The sequence below is a fragment of the Atheta coriaria genome, unplaced genomic scaffold (genome assembly GCF_025399875.1).
Source record: "Atheta coriaria isolate IRGN ID8LTWV9N9 unplaced genomic scaffold, Caltech_Dcor_3.1 hic_scaffold_7_pilon, whole genome shotgun sequence".
Taxonomy (NCBI): Eukaryota; Metazoa; Arthropoda; class Insecta; order Coleoptera; family Staphylinidae; genus Dalotia; species Dalotia coriaria.
The window spans coordinates 7,303,634-7,315,002 of record NW_027045449.1 but is presented as its reverse complement, the minus strand read 5'-3'; the positions used below and the strand labels follow the sequence as shown (position 1 = coordinate 7,315,002).

General features: G+C 37.8%; 1 protein-coding gene across 6 annotated transcripts in view; it reads right to left on the bottom strand.

Annotated features, from left to right (window-relative positions):
- Nucleotides 1-5,939: 5,939 nt before the first annotated feature.
- Nucleotides 5,940-11,369, bottom strand: part of LOC135795881 (LIM domain transcription factor LMO4-B) — an 89,997-nt gene continuing 84,567 nt past the window's right edge. For all 6 annotated transcript variants that reach the window (XM_065307677.1, XM_065307678.1, XM_065307679.1 and 3 more), the window contains one exon: nt 5,940-7,547. The gene's annotated coding sequence lies outside the window, so the exon portion shown is untranslated. The remainder of the gene's footprint in view (nt 7,548-11,369) is intronic.

Below are 11,369 nucleotides of genomic sequence, written 5' to 3'. Positions count from 1 at the left end.
CTTCCAGGGTTTTACAACGTTAATTAAGAGAATATGATACTTCTGTGTTTCTCTTTTGCTTTGCGCACGGTCGGGCCTGTCTGGCGCTGGTCTGATCTGGTTGACTCTTCTCTCCATTCCGCAACTCCACACGTTCGCTACTGCGGCGTCTTTTTTTCTTCCGTCGTGTTTTGGACGCCAAGCGCAACGCACCGCGCGACATTCATGCACGTCCGCATCTGTCTATTAGTGAACTAAGGTAATGGTGGATTTTCCGTTCGTCGGTCTGTCACTCGAAATCAGAATTTACTATTTTGGTGCTCATTATTTCATTAATTAATAACAAATGCTTCAGGCGGACGCTATTTTGATTCCACTGAATAATAAACATACAATAAGCAATTTGAAAGTCATTTACAAATCGTAATATTATTTATAGCTATCTCTTTGGCACAGAGTAAATGTACACATCGAACATACAATAAACTAATTAATTAATATTCTGATGAATTTATAGGAAACAAGGCCGTGCCAAAGTTTGCGAATAACAGCGACCGGTCGAGTGATACAGCGCGGCGGCGACACTATTTTGTACGAAGGAGCGTTTCACGGGATCAATTTTAATAATTTGGGTCTTACCCCCGTTGTCTCACGATATGCCAGTACCGGAAAAAGCAAACGCGTCGTAATAAATTACCCTGCCGCTTACGTCCCTACTGATGATAATTTATGGCTAATTTAAAATGAAATTAAGTGGCGACAAATTAATTAGCGTTATAAAAATTATTATACTCGTACGTACGTAATTTATTTCAAGATTTAATTGAAATTATTCCATACATTGTTATTTAATTAAAACCACACCTTTGAACAAAAACTTGAAAACCTTTTCTTCTCTTTGATAGGTAATCCCATTTTTTTCAGCCGCGAAAAAAATTAAGCGTATATCCTACAGTAAATAACTCTGATAATTTGTCATACCTGAATTTATTAAAATGCACATATGAGTTTAATAAAGAAAGAAAGCAAATGCGGAAAGACTTGAGACTTCAATGCTCAGATTTAAAAACAAAGACCCGACAACGAAAGAAAATATTTGTATTCGTTTTGGGTGTTTTCAGTTAACTTTCATTTAGTTGGCAGTGTCTCCGCGCCGTTCCCTTTAATTAACAGAAAGTGGTTCATTAGAGCTTATTCATTAAAGCAAGGAGTAATTAGCAAACTCTAATGAATGCTATAATAATCTAACAGTGACTATACCCTACTTATAGTGTATTTTGTCTGCAACTTCAGTCTCTGCACTAATAGGACTGCATCCTGGCAGGCGGGCATCTCACTTCGGACGCCGCCGCCGCTGTGCGCGACTATCCATCTATCGCGTGCACTCCACGCCGCCGCGACGGTGTGAGCCTCTACTACCACCCCATCCCTCTATCAACTAACCCCATCGCGCGTTTAACCGTGCACCCGACACGCGTTTACTTCGTCTCGCTCCCACTGCTATAACCATGAGCTGCTTATTCATCTTTTGCGCTGCCAGACAGAAATATCTTTAATTAAATATAGCAATTACCGGCGGGAGCTCGTTAAAAGTTCATTAAAATTAATTTAATTCCAATAAATATATCTTCCTTTTAATGCGTTGGAACGAAATATTTCATCAACAAAGTCATAAATAGGTTGTTTGTTTATTTTTTTTGCTTGCTTCGTCATTACCAGTAAAAACATAGATTTTAAATATTAAAATAAATTAGTATGCTTTATATTCTATCAGATTGTCACATGAACATTGGGACTTTGCTACAGATAAGCTTTTAATGCAAAATGAATGTTTGATGATGCTAGATTAAAATATAACTTCGTGTCTTCTGGAATATGAAAAATGTTTTTAAGGCTATTCACTGCGATCCAATCGGAAACACCGAACATATGTGTTAATGAGTCATGTAGAAAGAAATTATCTTTTGACGTTCATCATAGCAGCCGCACACCGTTAGGTTAATCCATCAAAAAAAAAACGGACCAAACGTTGGAAAGACACGAAAGGAAAGCGTCCGCTTATTACTGGCTTTTATATTGCACTACCCAAATCGAACGACAGCGCGTTTTTATTGTTTTCGAAGGTTATATGTGAACGAACGAATCAACGAATGGTCGCTCGATGCAGACACCTACAAATTCGAAGCAGCATACTTTCATAAACGCTTAGTTTGGTTTCGCTAGGTAGGTGCTGGTACGCGGCGCAGGATTCCCGGTTCTAAATTAACAAAAAAGCAATTAAATAGAAACGTAAAAGTTTTATTTCCTCAATTCCGCGAGAGCCCACCGGCCTTTTCCGACCGTCGAGTGTAGGTACGAAGAATAACAATACTAATTTGACTTTACGGAAGTGTGTAATCCTCCGGAGTTGATTAATGAACTTTTTTCTCTGTTCGTTCCGTTTCGTTCAAAATTGCCTCCGAAAAAATAATTAAATCTTATCTTGTATTCTTTTTTAGGGATATAAAATGGGTTGAAATTCTTTTTGTGTAGGTACTAAAAGCAAAATAGCAATTGCGTGGATCCTGATCCATATTTTTATAAAAGGCATAATATTAAGTAAAGTTTTATCTCGTAATTTAATCATCACATTTCTGTTAAACTTGTTAATTAAATACAATTTGTTACATAGGTACAATTGATTGACTAGTGGAAAATGTGACTGTATAAAAAGTTTTTAAAATCAAAAATTGTCAAACTCATATTTGAACAAATTTGAATGAAATTATTTATTGTAATTGTATCGTAATAAAATTTATTTGTATTAGAACTGTAAATAAGCAAAACCCAAATTTAATCAAGTAAAAAGTGCGAAAGTAAAATTTGAAACTGCAATTTGCGGCAATTAATATTCAGATGCATTAAGTGAAACAGCCGGAAACAATTTTGATCGAATCAAACGTAACGCATAACAGAACGTGTGCACGGCCGCGCTAGTTTGAAACCTTGCATTATTCACATACGCGATAGTAACAGTTAAATAAATTAGTTCCTATATCATTGTTATCTGACATAACAAGTGCACATTACAAACAACCGCAAAACGTTTGCAGCGATCACTGACAGCATTGTGATTTAGATAAAGTTGACCGCATGCTGGCGTGCAAGAAAATGGAATCTAATTAACAATTACTTGCGCACGGCGGAGGCGTGTATTACCTCCTGTATTTTTTCCGGCTGATGAATTTCCCATGTAGCGTAATAGTATAAATTACCAAATGCAAAACGACCGTCTTGGCTTGTTTTTCGTGCTGCGATATAAAGTCCTTTCGAAATTTAAATATTCATTAAAGTGTTTTGTGATACGTATGTATGCTTTGCACATTCGCCCGTTCGGCAAGCGACTCCTTTGAGTGGCGAGCAGCGTATCCAAATCCGCCACGGCGACCGCCCTCAACCCAGAGTCATTTCGCCAATACTCATTCAGCACACATGTACGGTGGCATGTACCCGCGCCACCGCCACCCGCTTGTAAATTATTAAAAACGGTAGTGATTAGATTTGATAAATTTAAGAGGTCTTTTCAAATGTGATTAGGTTTTAATATTAGATGAACGCTTGTATAGGCAGTAAAGGTTTTATGTGTACGCGATGTGTACGTTGGCTTTTTGCAATAAGAATCTCCGAGCACCACCAGGCAAAGCCCAAGCAAATGCCAAATTGTAGTAGTTTTTAAGGGCAGCCAGCGAGATGCGGTCGCCCGAATCGTTCCTGACTTTCGTGCAAAGTCTTTATATTCACCGCACCGTCATGAAAAATCATGTTTTATTCCTTCTTACCTAGACGCGCTGAACTTAAATCCAAATGCATTTTATTGTTTTTAAAGTGTACGTATTTCTATTCACAGTACACAGGAGAACATCTAAGCTTACTCGTACTTTAAGAATCTGCTCGCTCCTACTTACGCTTAAATATAATTCCAACACTGAAACACCAGGAGACAAACATTCCTACTACATAGCTGCCTACTTAAAATATTAGAATCGTATTTACTATGCCAAGTCAGAGAAATACATTTAAAAAGGATATATAAACAATAACTGTTTCAATACATGAGATTACGTATACGTTTGCGTGAACAAAGCAGTCAAGAAGCATATGGTGGTTTCCCAGCAAAGCCCCACTTCTTGTCCGTGTTAGGGGGTGCTGTTTCATAATTCAAGTCCCTATTATTCATATTCATCCGACAACTACTAATTCCTGTTGTATTAAAAGGCAATAAAATGATAAAACCTATATTGTGTTCACAAATGCTACTTTTGGAAGTCTAATGAAGAAAATATTAAGAAATAAATTTTTGTACCATCGGATAGAAGTATTAAAGAAACAAATTCAAATAATTTTTAATAATATAGGGGAAGGTAGCCTAAGTTGGACCACCACGATATCCGCGGACTATTGAAGTTTGTGCAAAATTAGACAGGCCCCTTGTTTTACTCGTATTTATAAACAATTAATGCAACTATTTGGGTTAAAACTTGCCGCGTGTTTGCGTCGTGACAACAACTTCGTGTATCATTAATTATCAAATCTATTATAACGACGTAAGTGCAAAAGCTGTCAAGCCGTTTAAACGTTAGTTTTACCGATTATAATTATATCATCAGAAAGCTTATTTATTTATCTATAATTTATAGTATTAATTTTGAGAGGTTATGTTATATTAAGATTGTCATTGATCATTAAATATAAATTCTTCAAGTTGCCCAAGTTGGACCGAAGACAGGCACCGGGTTTTAACAGGGAAAACGTATATCATTTTCTCGATCTCCTAGAAAAGCTTGTGGACGAGCACAAATCTTCGAAATGATCCAGTGTATGAAATGCCGCACTTTGGTTTATACAAAAAGTGCTTGTGTTAGTGCTAAAACTAAAATTTACTATTGTGTCAATTGCCGTTAAAAAAGCATGGTCCAATTTAGGAAACCGCGCGGTCCAATTTAGGAAACCGGTTTCTTAATTTGGACCAAAAACACAATTTTTTAAAATTAAAATTTGAGGGATGTAAATAAAATTTTTACTTAAATCAAAAATATCATTTTGTTGGTATGCCCTTTGAGTCACTTTTCCGCTACTTAATTTTTATTGACAGTTTATATGTGGCTCCATAAATCAAAAAATATAAAAATGGTCCAAATATGGCTACTTTCCCCTACAATATCTACACCATATTTAATTAAATTTTTAAAATGTTGGATATAAAAATGTATTGAGTCTTCTCGTGTTGATCATAGATGCAAATTATAAAACAAGTGAACAAAATATCACTAACAATATGGCCAATTATTAGCTGCAATAAAGTTTGTATATATACATGTGTATATGCATATCTATGTTAAATTTTTTGTTTACAACAATTGTTGGGTATCCGCACGCGACAGTATGAGTTCCTAGATGATTGGACCGCAAGCTTAAAGAGCAACAAACGAGTCTACCCAGTATTTTAAATAGTTTGTAACATTGTTTTGATATTAAATACTTCGTGTAATACTGGCTCCCAATTTCAGCAAAAGGAGATTATTAATTGAATATGTTTCTTAAAGTAATAAAAAGTTAAAGTTGTTAGGTAAATGCAGTACTGATGTGGAATGTGTGTATATTATTAAAGGACATCACAAACCTTTTAACATCGCCGGGGAAAACGTTGGAAAATTTTTCGACTACCCTCTAAGCGACATTCGATGTATCTGGGCACCTGTGGAATAAAAACACATCGAAATTTTATAGAAAACGTTCAACCTTTCAACCGTTTTCGGCGTCGCACAGTGCTGGCTGGAACTCACTGCCAATTGAAGTGCATTCATTGAATGAACGAGCAAACTTTATTTTCAATTAATGCGGCCAAAAAAGAACCACTGAAAATATATGAAAGTTTAATAATAAAGGAAACGATTAATGGATTTGACAAATAAAGCACGACATTTTCAAATTGATTTTGTTTATTATTGTGGAATGCACACAGAATTAATGGAAACCTAACTTTTCAACGTCCTTTTCCAAATTTCAAAAGTTTGTCATTGTTCTTGATATTTTATAATAGAAACATTTTGAGCAAATTATTTTCTCAGTGTGTGTTTTAGTGTTTTTATACGATGTGTTGGTTATTAAAAGTACAAGACTCGAGGATGTCGGGATTGCTTTGGGACAAGACTCAAATAAAATACCACCAGGAAAATTGAGTGGAGAGTAAGCAGAAACAGGAACGAGGAATATATGGATACAATTTTATGGCTTGTTGCGATTGTGTCTGCTGAGGATGTTGGTTTATTGCACACAATTTAACTTTTTAATAACTACAAATCGCCGCAGTAGTGTATGAGATTTCATTATACGTCTTGCATGACAGCGCCCGTGGCAGTGCACTCGGTTGTTTTCAGTTTCAATTACGAACCAGTGTCACAATTAGAGCACCGCACGCGCACGACTATTTCGCTTCGCTTTCGATTGGTTAGCTTCACATGATGGTAGTTTGTACTTCGGATTAAATGATTGACAGTTCGTTCCTTCGTTCGATATACATTTTGGTGCACAACGTATGATTATTGAAACAATCACGGAGAGGAGGGTAAATTGACAATTTCCAATGACTCAAACCGTTTGTTATATGTAAGATTGAAGATTTGCAAACAAACTGCTTTGTGATCGGTCCGTTTGCAATTCCAGAGAATCGAAGAATAAAAATATTACCTAGTAACAACAATAGCAACGAGAAATAAACGAATAATACAATAATTTAAACAATAATCACAAGTCTCTCGCCAGGGCAAACTCGATAACTTGTGTTATCTCATCACTTCTGCCTTCCAGATGCATCTCTGCATTTGCCCTGCTTGTTACACTTCAAACGGAAGAAGAACGCTTATCGCATCTGCATGTGCCATTCACTCACAATGTGTTTTCGTTTTTATCTCGGATATTACTGGTTTCTTTCGATATTTAACAATTAATTATTATTACTCAATAAGTTTATGTACAAAATAAAGATTGTCGCAGATGTCGACATCTCGGCTATGATTGCTGTTCTCCAATCGCAGCTTGTCTTCACAATATTTGCATCGTTTCCTTCTGTGTATACCCATTTTCACATTATCTGTGCTTTAAATACAATCGAGTGATTCTATTTACAATGATTTAAGTACACAATAAGTCTCTTCATCAACGCAGGCCTTAAATTAGAGCGTTCATGATTAACTAACTAACAAACTTTGTACAAACAAATTCGGGCGCAAAACCCACACTTTGAAATCGGTGCGTATCCACTTTGACCTAGCTTCCTTCGTTGTTCACTGCATCGCGTAGACCTAACACCATTTCGTCGTCGATTAATATCACTTCAGCGCTTTATCACTGCGTCCAGCATTTAGTTGCGTAATGCGTATTTGTTTATTAAGATACTTCGTTGGATAAAACTTGGTCGATGTTGTCCATCTCCGACGACGTGACGCTGCTCTCTGGTCAAGTTCATTCGCTGCAAGACGAACATGAATCCACATCGTCGGAGGAGTCCTCATCGCAAGAATTTGAATCATCTACAACAAAGAAAAACAACATTATAATAATTAATTTGGTAACGCGGGGTGAGACCGAGGTCCTGGCATTCATGCCGGCCGAAAGGCATGCATAATGAAAAAGGGGATTTTCGCAGGAAGCAGGTCCTAGCAGCAAGTCGTAAATATCAATTACAATGCAGCTATGTGTTTCGGTACATTAACATTAGTATTAATCAATAATGTATGCGCATAATACATTAATTCATTTCCCGAACGTTTTCAGAGAACCATTTCTTTCTTCGGTCATCACAAGAGCATCCAGCGTACTGAAGGTGACTACTGCGTTACTGTGGCCCGAAGCAAGCAAAATAACCGGAAATGTGGCGGATAGCTGCAACGTTCGGGCTTAGGGAAGGGAGCGTGGGTATACGGCGATAGCTGAAAAACAGTCGTGGGAGTAGGTTCAATCTCGCTAATGGGCAATGAGGGCAAACTGACAAGCTCATATGGGTTCACCAGGATTATTTCAATAAAAAGTTTTACGCATCACAATAATATACTATCGTCGGTAGCACGCCGGAATCTGGCAGAATGTCTTGTTTTCCGTGCGCAAAATTTAATTTACATTAAATATTCAAGTGCATTTGTTGTTCGCTATATACGCAGTGTGTCCTTCTAACGCGACACCACTACCTATATCCCTGCCGCTGGCACTAGGTTCGATAGCAAATACACACAATTTGCAAATTGCGAGCGACGCCAAAGAAAGCCCCCGAAAAGGACAATTACAATGTTTCTCGTGTTCGTGTTTACACATCGCGCTCGAGGTCTTGTATGTGCGCAAGAATGAAATGGAAAAACAGTGAATTCGAATCCAATTAGTCGCTCTACTAAAGTCCTAAAAAAATTAATGAATTCCTTTCATTTCGCGAATTAGGTTATGCAATGTTGTAATTAGAATAACGAGAGAAGGCGGGCGGTGGCGCGGCGCGCATTAAGCAGCAAGTAAATTTATGTGCGCTATCGACACTTCTAGTGCCTAATGGAAAGTAAACATCATTTAGAATCTGAATCGAAATTGTTTTGTTGAAGGTCCCGCTCACCCTTCGCGTCGTCGCGTCGTTTGCCGACGCGCTTTCGCCACCATCGTCGAGATGCGCGTTCGTGAGGTATGTGTCCCCTTGCTGCCAGCTTCACACAGTCTGTTCTAAAATCCGCAAAACTCCTCTTATTACATACTAAATATACCATCATAATTTATATCGTAAATATTCAATAGTTTTTTTATAAGAAGGCAAAATTTAAGTACTACTGAGTGGTTTCTGTTCATTTCCTTAAATATTAAATAATAATAATTTAAATATTAAACGAATTATGTATAGCATATTATGAACAAAAATGATTTTCTCTTCTCATATATTATTTTAGAACCATCTGTATTTGAAAGTTGTATCCATATATCTATCCTCCTTTCAAAACAACCAAGTTTCCATCTGCAGACGACCCCAACGCACAACTGCACAATGTCTTAACTAATTAACGCAGAAAGGGGTGCTGGGGAGGTGTGCAACAAAATTAGGTTTAGATTTAATTCCCCAACGAACACATGTGGTGTTTATACATTAGAAGGGCTTGGCAACGTGTTCGTTTGAGCTAATCAATGATTGCATTATTAGGGCGAGATGCGTTCGTTCGCCGGCTTTGCTCGGTCTGCCATCATGTGCGGGGTTGTATAGTGTTTACTTTTTGTTTTATTAATATTTCTCTACCCCTGCGCATATGCAGCACGGTAACATCATCAATCAGCAGTTTGAGGAAATGACCACAGCGTATAGAAAATAATAACTGGAACAAGACGGATAGGATATTAACTTTTTGACTTTGATATAATGCTCCCACACGATTCGTTCGGCGAGCGGCGTAGCACCCGCACTACCACCCCGTTCAGTCCCGATAATGTAGCCAATATTATTGATATTGCTCGTTCGGAATAATAGATTAGTTTTTGATGATGTCCTTTGGATTTTTCGCAGAAATTCAGCCTGCTCGCACAGTTGGCACACACTATGTCCGGCATGTCCGCACCATACGTATGTACAACGGTGAAAATAATTGAATTTAATATTAGAAAGGTTCGTTTGTTATTCCGAACCCAGCAGTCCGGAGTCCAAGCATTGTGACCGTCGATTCGAATTGCATACGAGCGCGTTCTGTCGTCGTCCGGCCGCGTTTGAAACTTTCAATGCACGCACGTTAATGCAACTGTTCATAGAAAGCACTCAAATAATAAAAATAGAAGCCCAGTGCCCACACACCCACGTGCACACTCATACACACTAAAAATGTGAACGAATTGTTTGTACTAAAAATTGTCTGCGCCCAACGGGGGCGGTTTTTAATTGTCCGCTTGGACGAATGACTGTAATTGGGAAAAACGCGGCGAGAAACCCTTCGGCTTTGCACATGCAAATGTTCGAATGGCTCTGTTATGCTAACCCCTTCATTTTCCGGCCAAGCAAGGATACGGCGGAATAAAAGAGATCGCCGAACAAGTGTTGAGCAAGAGTAGCAGGAGGAAGAGTTGGAGAGGTCTCTCTAGCGCTAAAGGATGTTCCGTTCCATAATTAAAACAACGACGGGATTACACTACTTTATTTATGGTCACGATCTATATTGCTAATTAACGTTCTCATTTTCAGCTATCAACTCAGATATGACTCAGACGCAGACACAACGGGGGCGGTAATTACGCTCCGGCTTACATAAATCCTCCTCTCTCGCACAAAGATAGAAGTTTTACTTATTAATCTATATTCTATATGCTCTTTCTGCAAGCTTAATGCGGAACGAGAACGCGCTCGGGTACGTCAGCGTCTCATGTGAAAGGTTCATGCATGTTTTAAAATGCCGAAAACTTTATAAATAAACACTCTCATTAACTATATCTGCTCGTTCAATTAAACTAAAAGCTTCGACAAAAAAGTTCGTGTGCACTTACTCATCAACGAACACAGCGCGCTTGTTTTTCGATTCAATATTCATTAACAAATTTTAGTGACAAATTTGAAGTAGCAATAAAAAAATGCTCGTAGAATTTTAGTCAGAAAATGCTGCTCGACTGTGCCAGACATTTTATATCGATAAAGACGCAAAGTCAGTCAAATCGCGTGCTTCGCATTGAATTTGTCTCCCCTGAATAATTCAACAGTTGACGAGGGCAACATAGGGAGGACAAAATTGTCTCCGTGTGTGGTACTAAGTACATCATCATGACGTATTCAACATCTTTGTCTATTGAAAGAAGGCCCGTTGATATAAAAAAATCACGCAAGGCCTGGCAGTCTAACAAACATCATCAATAAATTTGATTCAGGTCATATAAAAATTAAGCATGAATTACAAAACACCATAAATTGTTAGTTGTTTGTCACAGGAAAACAACAATTTGCAATCTTGAAAAAAAACGTTAATACTGGCGAACAAGCAGTAAGAGTGGCGCAAGTCAATCACAGAAAGTGCACGGATCGTTGCTTAATTTCGGAAGTACTAGCGTCGTCTCTATCTGCCCGAACTTTCATTCAATCAAATAGAAACCGCATGCACATATTTTTGTGGGAAGTGGAGAAAAGGGCAGCGGAATGATACAAGACGTAGGAGGACATCACTTTAATACTAATAGTAAATGAATGGCGGGTGCGGGTGGTCACCACCAACCAGATGAGATGGTCAAGAAGAAAATTCGATTTGATTTTCGGCTAATAATTATAATGGAAATTAGAATTGGAAATGTAATTATTGAATGGCGTATACTATACCGAAAAGCAATCCTTTAATAGACTTCTAATTCCAGTACGCAAGTGA